The sequence below is a fragment of the Rhinoderma darwinii genome, chromosome 4, assembly GCF_050947455.1.
Source record: "Rhinoderma darwinii isolate aRhiDar2 chromosome 4, aRhiDar2.hap1, whole genome shotgun sequence".
Taxonomy (NCBI): Eukaryota; Metazoa; Chordata; class Amphibia; order Anura; family Rhinodermatidae; genus Rhinoderma; species Rhinoderma darwinii.
Window position 1 is genome coordinate 341,238,813 of NC_134690.1, and position 16,467 is coordinate 341,255,279.

Genomic DNA, 16,467 nt, shown 5'->3' on the forward strand with positions numbered 1-16,467 from the left:
CTGCAGTATCTGGGCAATAAATATTGAGTTGCGTTTATCTGGTAAAACCGCCTGTGTTACAAAAAAAATGGATTAAAAATTTATTTCTGCAAAAAAAAAAATGAAATTTGTACATTTCTCCCCTACTTTGCTTTAATTCCTGTGAAACATCTAAAGGGTTAAGATTCTTTCTTAAATGCTCTTTTGAATACCTTGAGGGTGCAGTTTTTAAAATGGGGTGACTTATTGGGGGTTGCTAATATATAAGTCCCTCAAAGCCACTTCCCCCTGTAAAAATAGCTTTTTAAAATTTTCTTGAAAATGTGAGAAATTGCTGCTAAAGTTCTAAACCTTGTAACATCCTCGAAAAATAAAAGGACGTTCAAAAAATGATGCAAACATAAAGTAGACATATGGGAAATGTTAACTAGTAACTATTGCTTGTGGTATTACTATCTGTTTTACAAGCAGATCCATATAAATTTAGAAAAATGCAAATTTTTGCAAATTGTCCCTAATTTTGGTGTTTTTCACTAATAAATGTAAAAAAGTGTTCAAAAAAATGATGCTAATCTAAAGTAGACATATGGGGGATGTTAATTAGCAACTATTTTGTGTGGTATAACTGTCTTACAAGTAGATACACTTAAAGAGACTATGTCACCACATTATAAGTGCCCTATTTCCTACATAAGGAGATGGGCGCTGTAATGTAGGTGACAGCAGTGCTTTTTATTTAGAAAAGCAATCTATTTTTACCACGTTAGGAGCGATTTTAGCTTTATGCTAATTACTTTCTTAATGCCCAACTGGGCGTGTTTTTACTTTAGACCAAGTAGGCGTTGTACAGAGGAGTGAATGACGCTGACCAATCAGCATCATGCACTTCTCTCCATTCATTTAGTCTGCGCATAGTGACACTGCGTTGTTCACTATGTGCTGTCTTATACTGACATATTAACGTTACTTTAGTGTTTAGACAGTGAATAGACATTCCTTCCAGCCAGGATGGGATGTCTATTCACAATCCCGGCACTTCATTAACGTTTCTGTGGTACTTACAGCAGAGCAAGCGTAATCTCGCGAGATCACGCTGTAAATGACAGGTTACAGCGAGGTTACGCTTTGTTCTGCTGTAAGTACCACAGAAATGTTAACGAAGTGCCGGGATTGTGAATAGACATCCCGTCCTGTCTGGAAGGAATATCTATTCACTGTCTAAACACTTCAGTAACGTAAATATGTCAGTATAAGACAGCACATAGTGAACAACGCAGTGTCACTAGGTGCTGACTAAATGAATGGAGAGAAGTGCATGACGCTGATTGGTAAGCGTCATACACTTCTCTCCACAACGCCCACTTGGTCTAAAGTAAAAACATGCCCAGTTGGGCATTAAGAAAGTAATTAGCATAAAGCTAAAATCGCTCCTAACGTGGTCAAAATAGATAGTTTTTCTAAATAAAAAGCACTGCTGTCACCTACATTACAGCACCGATCACATTATGTAGGAGATAGGGCACATATAATGAGGTGACAGAGCCTCTTTAAATTTAGAAAAATGCTAGTTTTTGCAATTTTTCCCTAAATTTTGGTGTTTTTCACTATTAAATACTGAATGTATCGAGTGAATTTTGCCAGTAACATAAAGCCCAATGTGTCATGAGAAAACAATCTCAGAATCGCTTGGATAGGTAAAAGTATTCCGAAGTTATTACCACATAAAGTGAAACATGTCGGATTTGAAAAATGAGGCTCTGTCAGGAATGTCAAAAGTGCCCACAGCGGGAAGGGGGTTAAATACTGTCTATTCACTTTTAATGAGATGGACATAACTATCTTCTAACAAGAGCTGGATGAAAGGCATAGAATTGGGGTTGTAAGACTGAGCAGCAAATTCCCTAACCAAAAATTCCTACATTTTACAGACAAGTTCTCATTGACCTGAAAAGATTAAGCAGTTATATAATAAAAAAAATGTTTACCAAGCTCACACAGAGGCAGTAGATTGCGAATAAAAGAAAAAAAACCACAATGAAGTATACTTATATGTTAATACTGTAAGTAATGTGTTTGAGCTTTTGTGGTTATTCACACATAATTGAAATAATAATATATCCATAATAGGCCTGTCAGCCACAGTTAGCCTAAATGTAGTGAGATTTTTTTCTATATTGCGTAGAGTAAACATATACAGACATTGAATGCCTATATAGTCAATATTAACCCCTAAACGCTCCACAGCCTGCATGTATGGCATGGAATGCCTTAACAGGTTCCCGACCGATGGCTGTGTTTTTACGGCCAGCAGTCAGGGTCTCTGAAGTCCGCCGTATAGGCTAATTACGGCTGCACTTCAGAGACTGTGCACGCGCAATCGCGTGCACACAGCTCTGTGCCCTGGCTGTTGCTAACAGCCATGGGCACTGGGCAGAGTGTCAGGGGCCAATATTTTGGCCCCTGAACATGTGATCGCTGTGACAACCAATCACAGCGATCACATGCATTTCTACGTATAATACAGTGTACACGCGATCACATGCACACAGCCCTGTGCCCTGGCTGTTGCTAACAGCCATGGGCACTGGGCAGAGCATCATGGACCAATCTGATGGTCCCTGAACATGTGGTCGCTGTGAAAACCTATCACAGCGATAACATTTGTTTTATTTAGACATTTCTGGCAGCAAATCTCCTGACTCTTTTCTTCTCCTCAAACATTGTTTCAGTGTGAGGAGAAGAAGAGACTCGAGAGAATTGCTGCCAGAAGATTACAAGATTACAGTTACAAAAAAATACAGTTTTATACTATAAAACATTCTCTGTATAGATTTCTATCTATCTATCTATCTATCTATCTATCTATCTATCTATCTATCTATCTATCTATCTATCTATCTATCTATCTATCTATCTATCTATCTATCTATCTATCTATCTATCTATCTATCTATCTATCTACCTTTCTATCTTTTATTATATTAGAATAGACAGGTAGGGAATATATAATTATATATATATATATCCACATATATATAATATATATAGCAATAGCGGTTTATTTTTTTGTTAGCGGTAGTGTAGATATACATATATATATATATATATATATATATATATATATATATATACCAGTTAGTTTGTGTGTTTATAAAAAAAAAGAAGTTTGTTTAGTTAGTGTTAGTGATGTTATGGCGAGGAAATTATTTAGCACTGAGGAGACATACGCCATGCTGTGGTCTGAGTCTGAGACCGCATCAGAGATGGCGTCAGAAATAGAACCTGTTTTAGGTAGTGACGATGATAGCATCACTTCAGGTTCATCTTCAGGGGACGTTGTCCCTGATGTAGTTGAAACTGCAGAACATGGAAGCGCAGGGCCTAGTAGCGCTGTAGCACGGGACAGCCTGGTCCCTCCAGTTCAGGCTCTTGTATGGGCACCTGCTCCATCTTTTGGGCCTAGAATCCACAGATTTACTGCCACTCCTGGCATTACCGTGGACAATACAAATTTTGTCCAAATGGATTACTTCCATTTATTTATTACTGACGACATCCTAAATATGATTGTCCACGAAACTAATTTATATGCCGCTCAGTATATAAGGCAGAAACCTTCATCCACCCATGCCAGAGATTGGACGCCCACCAATTTGCAGGAATTAAAACATTTTTTGGGGCTCACCCTAAATATGGGTATTGTCAAAAAGCCCTCCATTAGGTCTTACTGGTCAACAACAAGACCCGCCCAAGCCACCCCAGTGTATTCTGCAGTAATGCCCAGGTCTCGATATGAGACAATAATGAGGTTTCTCCACTTCAATGACAACGCACAGGCCCCCCAAGTACCGATGCAAACCGTGATCGGTTGTTCAAAAGAAGACTGCTAATAAATTCCCTCAATCATTTATTCCTGCAACTTTACACCCCTGAGCAGAATGTAAGCGTGGACGAATCCCTCCTCAACTTCCATGGAAGACTTAGCTTTCGCCAATATCTACCTTCCAAAAGGGCAAGATATGGCGTTAAGCTTTACAAATTGTGTGAAAGCGCGTCAGGATATACCACCGCCTTCAGGATTTATGAAGGGCGGGACCGCACAATATATGTTCCTGGATGCCACCCTGATCTTTCCACCAGCAGTAAGATCGTGTGGGAGATAATGCAGCCTCTGCTTCACAAGGGGTACCACCTGTACTGTGATAATTTTTATTCGAGTGTGCCCCTGTTTAGGCATTTGCATGCTGCAAGGCCCGGGTCATGCGGTACCATGCGCAAAAACCGAATTGGTTTTCCGCAGCAATTAGTGGGGAAGCGCATGGTAAAGGGGGACTCCTGTGCTTATGCATCTGAGGAATTGCTGGCGGTCAAGTACAGGGATCGCAACGATGTGTATGTGCTAAGCACGATTCATACTGCAGGAACAGTTGCAGTGAGGGAAAGGGGGGCAACATCGGACAAGCACAAACCAGTGAGCGTGTCCGAATATAACAAGTACATGGGGGGGGTGGATTTAAGTGACCAGGTTTTACAGCCCTATTTAGTAAAACGCAAAACAAAAATCTGGTACAAAAAACTGGCCATTTATTTGTTACAGGTGGCCATCCACAATTCATTTGTGCTCTATAAAAAAAACAGAGGCAGAGACACGTACCTGGATTTCCAGGAGAAAATTATTGAAGGCCTCATATTTGATGTTCAGGACACCCGAGAATGCCCCCAGTCTGAGGATGTCACGCGACTGACTGAAAGACCTTTCATCAGTCAGATTCCCCCAACACCAACTAGAAGCAAACCCCAGAAAAAGTGCCGCGTCTGCAGAAAAGACGGGCACCGCAAAGATTCCCGATATTTCTGTCCATCATGTCCCTCGCAACCAGGCCTGTGCATTGACCCATGTTTTAAAAAATACCACACTGTTCTGTATTATTAGCTTTTAGTTAATTAGTTGAAGATGTATTTGCCCTACTTTACATTTTTATTTTCCCCTTGATTTTACTCCAAGGGGAGTGAGGGAGGGAATGGGGGGGGGGGGGTTGCGGGTGAATGTCATGTTTGCATATTTTCTAAAGTTCATCTGCTGGAGAGCTCCATTTGCATAAACCTGCAATTTCTTATTTTAGAAAACCCCAAAAAATTAATTCCCACTATACCCCTAGATGAATATTTTGGGATTTCTGCTTCAAGAGCAGATATTTTGAAAGTGTTATAGAAACTCTGTTGAGTTTTGTAAAACCAGCTTTGAAAAAAGGCGATTTGTGAAATAAGCTTCTTCTATCCTCCGCCCTCCTACATCTCTATGTGATAAATAAGGCACACATATTTGGTATCCACATGCACGGGAGAAGTGGAAGAATGTGAAAAGAGATTAATTTTGGCCGTGGTCTATACTATGTGTGAAAAATGCTAGCATAAACTGACGTATTTTCTAAAAAAAAAAGCACATTTTATTTTGTTCCATCTTATTCAAGAAACTTTCAGAAGAAAACAGAACTTTCTAAAAATATGATAAACCACTTGAAGAAAACCTTGTGGGGTCTACTTGTGTGAATGAAGTAATTTATGGGGTAATTCTAATGTTTCAGCAGCATTAGCCCCCAAGAAAACAGTATGCGGCTATAAAATCAAATGCAGAATTCCTGGACCGAAAAGGCCAAAAAGCCTCCTTTTATGCCAAGCCCTGGCACATGCCCGCACAGTGAATAAAGCACACATATTTGGTATCCCCATGCACGGGAGAAGTGGAAGAATGTGAAAGGAGATGAATTTTGTCCGTGGTCTATACTGTGTGTGAAAAATGCTAGCATAAACTGACGCATTTGCTAAAAAAAAAGCTAATTTTATTTTGTTCCATCTTATTCAAGAAACTTTCAGAAGAAAACTGGACTTGCTAAAAATATGATAAACCACTTGAAGGAAACCTTGTGGGGTCTACTTGTGTGAATGAAGTCATTTATGGGGTGTTTCTTATGTTTCAGCAGCATTACACCCACCAGAAAACAGTATGCGGCTATAAAATCAAATGCAGAATTCCTGGACCGAAAAGACCAAAAAGCCTCCTTTTATGCCAAGCCCTGGCACATGCCCGCACAGTGAATAAAGCACACATATTTGGTATCCCCATGCACGGGAGAAGTGGAAGAATGTGAAAGGAGATACATTTTGTCCGTGGTTCATACTATGTGTGAAAAATGCTAGCATAAACTGACGCAATTGCTAAATTCTTGCATATTTTTCCAATTTTGCCCACTTTAGAGAAAAAAATAAAAATGGTATATACTGACAAATGCCACTAAAACAAAGCCCTATCTGTCCTTTAAATAGAGTGTAAAATTGAAAGATGAACTTTATTCACCTGCAGAGTTATAGTCATCTAAAGAAGCGCATAGCAAAATTGTGACATTTGCTCTGGTCATTTAGCTGTAAAACAGCCTAGTCCTTAACCGGTTAAAGGGGTTTTCCCACGTTCTGACAACTAGATTAATGATATGTACTCCAAAATGGTGCCATTGAAAACTACAACTCGTCCTGCATAAAACAATCCCTCGTACGGCTGCATCGACGGAAAAATAAGCTATGACACTTGAAATGCAACAATGAAAATACAAAAAATAGCTTGGTCCTTAAGGCCCAGTATAGGCTGGTCCTTAACCCCTTCCCGCTCCTTGACGTACTATTACGTCATGGCAGCTGTATCGTTCGCGCTCCATGCCGTAATAGTACGTCTCGGGAGTAACGGCCGTTTCGGCCGTCCTCCCGACACATACAGGAGCTGTGACGCTGCTGTCTTGTTCAGCAGCTGTCACAGCTCCTACAGCGGGGACCGATCGCTGTGTCCCCGCTGATTAACCCCTTAAAAGCCGCGTTCTATAGAGATCGCGGCTTTTTAGGGGTTAAGCTGCCATCGCCGGCCTGCTACGCGATAGCGGCCGGCGATGGTGACTATGGCAACCGGACACCAAACAATGGCGTCCGGCTATGCCATAGACGGAAGCCTAGTGGGTCCTGACAACGTCAGGACCCACTATGCTTGCTGTCAGTGAGTAGCTGACAGTTCTAATACACTGCACTACGCATGTAGTGCAGTGTATTAGAATAGCGATCAGAGCCTCCTGCCCTCATGTCCCCTAGTGGGACAAAGTAATAAAGTTAAAAAAAAGTTAAAAAAAGATGTGTAAAAATAAGAAAATAAAAGTTTTAAAAGTAATAAAAGTAAAAGTCCCACTTTTTCCCTTATCAGTCCTTTATTATTAATAAAAATATATAAACAAACAAATAAACTATACATAATTGGTATCGCCGCGTCCGTAACGGCCTGAACTACAAAATTATTTTGTTATTTATCCCGCACGGTGAACGCCGTAAAAAAAAATATTAATAAACCGTACCACAATCACAATTGTTTGGTCACTTCACCTCCCAAAAAATGGAATAAAAAGAGATCAAAAAGTCGCATGTACCTAAAAATGGTACTGATGGAAAATACAGTTCGTTACGCAAAAAATAAGTCCTCGCACGGCTTTATTGATTGAAAAATAAAAACGTTATGGCTCTTAGAATAAGGTAACACAAAAAGTGAATGATTGTTTACAAAACGTATTTTATTGTGCAAACGCCATAAGACATAAAAAAAAACTATAAACATCTGGTATCGCCGTAATCGTATCGCCCCGCAGAATAAAGTGAATATGTCATTTATAGCGCACGGTGAACGCTGTAAAAAAAAAAGTATACAAAAACAATAGTAGAATTGCTGTTTATTAGTCACCACGCCACCTAAAAATGGAATAAAAACTGATCAAAAAGCCGCATGCACCCCATGAAAACTACAATGGATTCCTCAAGGGGTCTAGTTTCCAAATTGGGGTCACTTTTGGGGGGTTTCCAATGTTTTGGCACCACAAGACCTCTTCAAACCGGACATGGTGCCTAATAAAAAAGAGGGCTCAAAATCCGCTAGGTGCTCCTTTGCTTCGGAGGCCGGCGCTTCAGTCCATTACCGCCCGAGGGCCACATGTGGGATATTTCTCAAAACTGCAGAATCTGGGCAATACGTATTAATTTGTGTTTCTCTGATAAATCCTTTTGTGTTATAAAAAAAATGGTATAAAAAGAGTAAATTTCACCTCTACTTTGCTCTAAATTTCTGTGAAACACCTAAAGGGTTCATAAACTTTCTAAATGCTGTTGTGAATACTTTGAGGGGTCTAGTTTCTAAAATGGGGTGTTTGATAGGGGTTTCTAATATATGGGCCCCTCAAAGCAACTTCAGAAATGAACTGGAACCTAAAAAAATAAATAAATGAGGCAATACTTCGCTTCTTACATTATACTGATAATGAGCCGTGCCCACCCCGAGATGGCCCCAGTTTTGACCGTTTGTATAAACGGAGACCCCTATTAGACCGTTCCAGTGCCCGGTTTTCCCAAGCATACACCCCCGAGAAGTGTTTTTCTATTGATGAGTCCCTGGTACATTTTAAAGGGAGGGTTCAATTCCGCCAGTACCTGCCAGGTAAGAGGGCAAGGTATGGTGTGAAGATGTATAAGCTGTGCGAGAGTGCATCAGGGTATACCTACAGGTTTAGGATATATGAAGGAAAGGCCACCCCCAAACCAGACTGCATCCTGGAGTACAATAGGTACATGGGAGGGATGGACTTGTCAAATCAAGTCCTGAAGCCCTACAGCGCCATGCGGTGTGGTATAAGAAGCTGGCCGGGCACATCATACAGATGGCTTTGTACAATGCGTATGTGCTACGTCGATGTGCAGGCCAGAGGGGAACTTTCCTGGAATTTCTAATCTTTAGGGACCAGGAAGGGGGGGCACCCAGTACTTCTGGAAGCGAGGCCACACGCATCGTACCAGGGCAACACTTTCCAGGAGAAGGTCCCCAAACCGGTGGAAAGGGAAAGAGTCAAAAGAGGTGCAGAGTCTGCTATAAGAGGGGGATAAGGAAGAACACAATATACCAATGTGACACGTGTCCCGAAAAAACAGGGTTCTGTATAAAAGATTGTTTTAAAATGTATCATACATCCCTTGATTTTTAATTTACCCTGATGCACTCCGCACAGCTTACCCCCCTCATCTTTCCCTTCTGAGCCCTGCCGTATGCCCAGGCAGCTGATAACAGCCACATGTAGGGTATTGTCGTACCCAGGAGAACCCACATTACAATTTAAGGGGTGTATATCTCCGGTGGCGCATGCTGGGCACACTATATTGGACACTGAAATGGCATATACATATATAAAATTGCAAATCTCACACTGCACCATCTGCTGCGCATTATCTTTTACACAGTACCTGTGGGGTCAAAATGCTCACTACACCTCTAGATGAATGTCTTAAGGGGTGTAGTTTTTAAAATGGGGTCACTTCTCGGGGGTTTCAACTGTACTGGTACCTCAGGGGCTTCTGCACACATGACTTAGCACCAGAAAAGCTCCAGTAGGCCAAATGGTGGTCCTTTCCTTCTGAGCCCTCCCATGGGCCCAAAGGGCAGTTTATCACCACAAATGGGGTATTGCCGCACTAAGGACAAATTGGGCAACAAAATGGGGTATGTTGTTCCTTGTGAAAATAAGAAATTTTGATCAAAAATGACATCTTATTGGAAAAAATATCATTTTTTTCATTTCACAGCCCAATTCAAATAGGTGCTGTGAAAAAACTGTGCGGTCAAAATGATAACAAAAACCATAAATGAATTCCTTGAGGGGTGTAGTTTCCAAAATGGGGTCACTTCTGGTGGGTTTCCATTGCTTTGATACCTCTGGGGCTCTGCAAATGCAACATGGCACCCGAAAACCAATCCTGCAAAATCTGGACTCCAACAAACACATAGCGCTCCTTTCCGTCTGAGCCCTCCCATGGGCCCAAACGGCAGTTTATCACCACAAATGGGGTATTGCCGCACTAAGGACAAATTGGGCAACAAAATGGGGTATGTTGTTCCCTGTGAAAATAAGAAATTTTGATCAAAAATGACATCTTATTGGAAAAAATATAATTTTTTTCATTTCACAGCCCAATTCAAATAGGTGCTGTGAAAAACCTGTGCGGTCAAAATGATAACAAAAACCATAAATGAATTCCTTGAGGGGTGTAGTTTCCAAAATGGGGTCACTTCTGGTGGGTTTCCATTGTTTTGATACCTCAACGCCTCTTCAAACCTGGCATGCTGCCTAAAATATATTCTAATAAAAAAGAGGCCTCAAAATGCACTAGGTGCTTCTTTGCTTCTAGGGCTTGTGTTTTAGTCCACGAGCGCAGTAGGGCCACATGTGGGACATTTCTAAAAACTGCAGAATCTGGACAATACATATTTAGTAGTGTTTCTCTGGTAAAACCTTCTCTGTTACTAAAAAAAAATTGAATAAAATTGAAATTCAGCAGAAAAAATGAAATTTGCAAATTTCATTTCCAATTTGCTTTAATTCCTGTGAAATGCCTGAAGGGTTAAAAAACTTTCTATATGCTGTTTTGAATACTTTGAGGGGTCTAGTTTTTAAAATGGGGTGTTTTATGGGGGTTTCTAATACATAGGCCCCTCAAATCCACTTCAGAACTGAACTGGCACCTTCAAAAAAAGGCTTTTGAAATTTTCTTAAGAATATGAGAAATTGCTGTTTATGTTCTAAACCTTGTAACGTCCAAGAAAAATAAAATAATGTTCAAAAAACGATGCCAATCTAAAGTAGACATATGGGAAATGTGAACTAGTAACTATTTTGGGTGGTATAACCGTCTGTTTTTCAAGCAGATGCATTTAAATTCTGAAAAATGCTATTTTTTGTAAATTTTCTCTAAATTTTGCAATTTTTCACAAATAAAGACTGAATATATCGACCAAATTTTACCACGAACATGAAGCCCAAAGTGTCACGAGAAAACAATCTCAGAATCGCTTGGATAGGTTTAAGCATTCCGACGTTATTACCACATAAAGTGAAATATGTCAGATTTGAAAAATGGGCTCTGAGCCTTAAGGCCCAAACTAGGCTGCGTCCTTAAGGGGTTAAGAGGCTAATCAAGACATTAGAGTTTGTACTTAGGACACAACTTTAGTCTTAATATTTTTACACTGTCGCCCTACACCTCTAAATGAAACGTAGCATCTTCAAATGAACATTGTGTACAAACAAAACCGGTTTGAATGAATAATATATTCCAACTATCAGAGGTCATAATATTTTTCCGAACATGGCTGCGATACAAATTGTATGTTCAAAAAGAAGACTCACAAGTGCACATGTAAGATATTATAATCCATGATTTGCTGGCTACAGATGAAAGGCTTTCAGGACTCCTCTTATGAACTAACGGTGTTGGTATTTGATTAAATATACTCTTTGTTACAATGCCTGCTGAGAACTGACAGATGGCAAAGGAGATACATTTCACTTTATCTTTGTAACAGATTGAATTTAATCTCTTTTAAAAAGTAACCGCTCACCTTTATGCACAACGGATACAGCACCATGCCACACACAGTGCTATGCTTACATCCTTTTTTTATTATTTTGCAATTATTTTAAGCCGGTGATTTTGCGTTATTATTATTTAAATATAAACTTACAATAACTGAAGGGAATTGCATGACAACAGCTCATGTGAAAGCAAAGTAACCACCATCGCAGTGCTTAGATTTCAGTGTAAAGTGCTGGTCCTTATGCTAGGGGGAACAATACACACTTTGCCAAAAGAATGAGTCACAGATGGTACTGTCTCCATGACTCTGTAGTTAATGTAGGCACAGACAGTACTGCCACCCCTAGCCCGTCTTTCCTTGTGTGGTACCATGCTACAAGTTCTTTTATTTATTCACACAGCACTAAACAATGTAATCGAGTACTGTGTAATAGAGTAGCCAGTGCGGAAAAAGAAAACTACTGGGTTTAGAAACTGAAAGATTAAAATTTCAGAAAGTGCATGGATTTAACCCCTTCCCTCCTCTGCCATTTTTCGGATTTTCACTTTTGTTTTTTCCTCCCCACCTTCCAAAAGCTATAATTTTTTTATTTTTCCATCAATATATTTATGTGAGGGCTTGTTTTTTTTGCGGGACAAGTTGTAGCTTTTCATAGCACCATTTATTGTACTGCATAATGTACTGGAAAGCTGAAAATAAATGATATGTCGGGTGAAATGGGCAAAAAACAGCGATTACGCCATTTCTGGGGGGTTTTGTTTTTATGGCATCCATCAGGCGGTAAAAACTACATATTCACCTTATTCTACAGGTTGATAAGATTACGGTGATACCAAATATATGTTTTGTTTTACGTTTTACTACTTTTAAAAAAATAAAACTATTTGCTAAATTAAAAAAATCTTTGGTGTCGCCATATTCTGAGAGCCATAACTTTTTCATTTTTCCATCAATTTAGCGATGTGTAGGCTTACATTTTGCAGGGCGAGCTATAGTATTCACTGATACATGATGACATTTTGGGGTATATGCAACTTTTTGATCACTTTTTATTTCATTTTTTTGGAGCGCTAAGGTGACCAAATAACATATATTTTTTTTTTTACGCCATTCACCGAGCGGGTTAATCAACGCTATATTGTGATAGTTCCGACTTTTATGGATGCGGCAATACCAGTTATGTAAACTTTTCTTTTTTTTAACATTGATTTAGGGAAAAAATGTGAAAAGGGAGTTTTTTTTAACATTTAATACTTTTTTTTTATGTTCCAAAAAAAAAATAAAACCATTATTTAACTGTTTTTAACTTTTTTTATTAGTCCCCCTAGGGGACTTGAAGCAGTGATCGTAGGATCGCTTGCATGATATACTGAAATACTAATGTATTGCAGTATATCGTGATTCTGACAGTCTCCTCTGAAGCCCTGCCGGAGGCAGAGCTTCAAAGGAGTGCAGAGATGGTAGACCTGGGGGCCTTTAGTAGGCCCCCAGGTTTCCATAACAACTGTTGTAACCGGCTGATTGTGCCGCAGGGGGGGGCGCAATGGCTTGTTTCATGGGGCGCCCCCCTGATTCTAACACTTTAAATGCTGTGGTTGACCGCAGCATTTACGGTTTTAAATGGGCAGAATCAAAGTGATCTTTGATTCCGCTCGTTGCAGTGAGGTGTCAGCTGTGAGCTCTTAACCCTTATCACGTACAGTTATGTGATAATTCGTTAAGGGGTTAAAGAGGACATGTCAGCTCTCCTTACATTTTTTTCTGTTTTATTAAATAATTTTATTTCCCATGAAATAACAATTCTGAAACATATTTTCCTCTGACTCTAAGTTGTGTTGTTTCCGTTATTCCTCCTAGAAATGTATGAATACATTTACAACTGGGTGTTGCCAGTTGGGGGTGTATCCCTACACAGACTGACAATGTCCAATCAGTGCTGACAGAGTGAAACTGTGTAGGGACACACCCCCTTGACAAGGGGATTGGTAACATGTCAGGAAAGGAGACAGGTTTTCTTTAAATATTAATAAAAGCAGGGGATTGCAAATCATTATGTAATTATTAACTGGTGGAATTATGGGGTGAAAGTGAATATTTTCTTTAACAGTAATATACCTTTCTTCAAATACTTTTATAGCATGAATGCCAAAGGCCATGTTTACGCGGAAGATTTTTTGTGAGGAACAATCTGATGTGGACTTCTGTGGCACAAATCCAAGGCTGACCCTTCGAATTTTGCTGAGGTATTGCAGTGAAAAGTTAATTTGTGTGTAGCTACCCAACACTGTGTTCTTGAGGAATACACCGTCGAAACTGCTTCTAAAAGAAACATGTCACTTCTTTTTTTCAACGACTTGGTTTTCAATTTCACGCACTGTAAATTCTGCCCTGTATGAACATACGGGCCATTTTTCTACTGGAAAACAATGGGAGGCATTCTACAAGCAAAATTCACGCAAATTTCAACATGGAAAACACGTAGCAATCCGTGTGAATTTAACTTCATGTTAAAAAGGCCTAATAGGCGTGGGTCCCATCTTCCTATTTAAAGTTTCCGCTTTCCCCTGGCGCAATCAATGTAGAGGTGGATGATTCTGGACTCCCATTGTCCTGATATGGGAGTGTCCAACAGGGTCAAGTGGATATGCCATAAATGTCTAAGATGGGAATAATCCTCTAATGCTGTTTGGGTGATTAGCACTGGGATAGCCGTGTACCTGACCATGGCTTCCATAGTTATCTAGTACTGAAAAAAGGGGTTTTGTACCTTGGACATTTGTTTTGTAAGAAGAGTCCCCTGATGATAAACTGATCACAGGGTGCCCCAAGTGACCGAAAGTGATAAGCTGTAATCTTTCAGGGTACATGGCAGCAAGTGTTCAACTCCTTTGCTGTGCCACAGCAAGGGAATGAAGCATTACACAGCTCTCATTTAAATTAATGGGCTGTCCATGAAATGCACTGATATGCTGGATACTCCAGAGCTAGAAAACCCCTTTAAAGGCTATGGACACCTTTGGGAACTTTTTTCTTTTTGTAATGAAATGCATTTATTTTGTGTTAAAACTAACATTTGTAATTTACTTTTCTATAAAAAAAAAAAGAAAAGAAAAATGCACGTTCCACTTCTGTAGCTTCCATGTACCACAGTACATAGAAGCTGCAGAATCCCATTTACAGCTGAAACCGTCAGTGAGCATTTCTGGATCCACTTTGATTTGATCAGAACTGAGCTTAGAAGATCGACAGGAGAACACAGGGGTGGCTGCAGACCGAGTGTTAACACCAAGAAGATCGACAGGAGAACACAGGGGTGGCTGCAGACCGAGCGTTAACACCAGCCCACTGACGGATTCGGCTGTGAACAGGATTCTGCAGCATTTATGTACTGTTATACATATAAGCTACAGAAGTGAAACCATCCGGCAGGAGAGGTAACTGGAGCAAAAAAGTCCTACAACGGGAGATATTTTAGATCTTTAAATTAAAAACTGTGGTGCCTGTGGGTCTGAATGAGCAGCTGACCTTTAGTTGCTTATTTGACACTTATATGGCCTATCCCCACTCATGGGTTGGTAAGGATTGTGGATGTCCATTCGGGCACTTGATAACAGGACAACTGTACTTGCGGAAGCGACGGGTGTCTTGTGTTGCTCAGCAACACCGCAACTGGGCACGCTCCCTGGAACTTGATGCTGACAGGCATCGCACATTGCCCAGTAACCCTGTAGCTAAGCGCCAGAAGGGAGACTGGCCTCCGAATCTAATAGGCCACGTGCAAGGCTCAAGTAATGATAGTGCCATGCATAAATCACAGCTCAAGCTAGATTACAGGCTGCTGGTTGAAACCGAATATTCTCGTAACCTGGATCCCGCTGGGAATTTAGCTACTTGACTTCGGGACAAAGCGGTATGGTTTACTGTATAGAGCTTGTCTAAAGAAACAGGTTCCTAGTGGGGTCGTCCGTAAAGCTATGACACCAGACCGTTCCACTAATTAGGCGATCTGGCAGAACTAGTAAGATTGTTACATTTTTTGGGATAAACATGATGTTTAAATATTGGCATTATGGCTAATGGCTATCTTGGGTGGGCAATTCCCCCCTTTATTTAGGAATACACTTGCATATGATGTTTAAATACTGATATTGTAGCTATTGCCTTTCTTTCAAAACTGGGTCTTCTTTCAAAACTTTTTTGTCCCGCCGCCCTTACACTTGCACTTATGTGTTTTTATTATGGCTACTATGCACATAAGGAAGCCGGGAAGTGTAATTTAAATTTGTGTCTGCTTTTGTCTACCTTTTGAAATACAACATGGCCTAGTGTTGTGGCTAGAGCTTCAGATAATTAAGGTTATTTCATAGCTTATTGTCATTTTATAAATTTTTGTTTTACTTTTTTTATGACAGCCTGCTATCCAAAAGGTCAGAAAAGGCCATAACAGTCACAAATGAAGAAGTTTTCCAATTTTTTCCCCCAAACACAGAAACACTCCTCTGTTACATGACAGCTGTCTCAGTGATCACATAATCACCAGGACCGGAGAGACTGCGGCACTGCTGTTTTCTCTATTATATATATTATAGTGAACAAGAGGACAGAAAAAGTAAAAAAAACATTACTGCCTTTAGCAGTGGGTGTCCAGCTATCTTTGACATGTGCTGAAAATGCCTTTTACATAATATAAAAGTGAGAACTTTATACCTGTAAACATTATTTTATATTGTCATTCTTTTCTGTGAAACATCTACTTTAGTGCACATCATTCTATGGGTAAAGATTTTTCTCCTCTTCAGTAACACGCAAGGAACAATAAAGTCTAATTTATTGTTACATTATACATTTTTGTATTGCAGTCGATTTAAGAAGAACTTCCCTCCAACTTTTAATTAATTTTCAAGGTTACTAAGAATTGTTTGCTATATTAATATAAGGTGCCTAGGAAAAGTATTAAATCCCCTAAACAATCAACAGATTTGTTTGGATTACAAATAAAACTCAATGAATTGTAAGTTTGAAAATTTATTTGTAAGCAGTATTGATGA

The 16,467-nt window shown here is 39.8% G+C and overlaps 1 long non-coding RNA gene across 1 annotated transcript in view; it reads left to right on the top strand.

Annotated features, from left to right (window-relative positions):
- Positions 1-13,594: 13,594 nt before the first annotated feature.
- Positions 13,595-16,467, top strand: part of LOC142761272 (uncharacterized) — a 32,633-nt gene continuing 29,760 nt past the window's right edge. The window contains exon 1 of the long non-coding RNA XR_012883589.1: positions 13,595-13,662. This is a non-coding gene — a long non-coding RNA (uncharacterized LOC142761272). The remainder of the gene's footprint in view (positions 13,663-16,467) is intronic.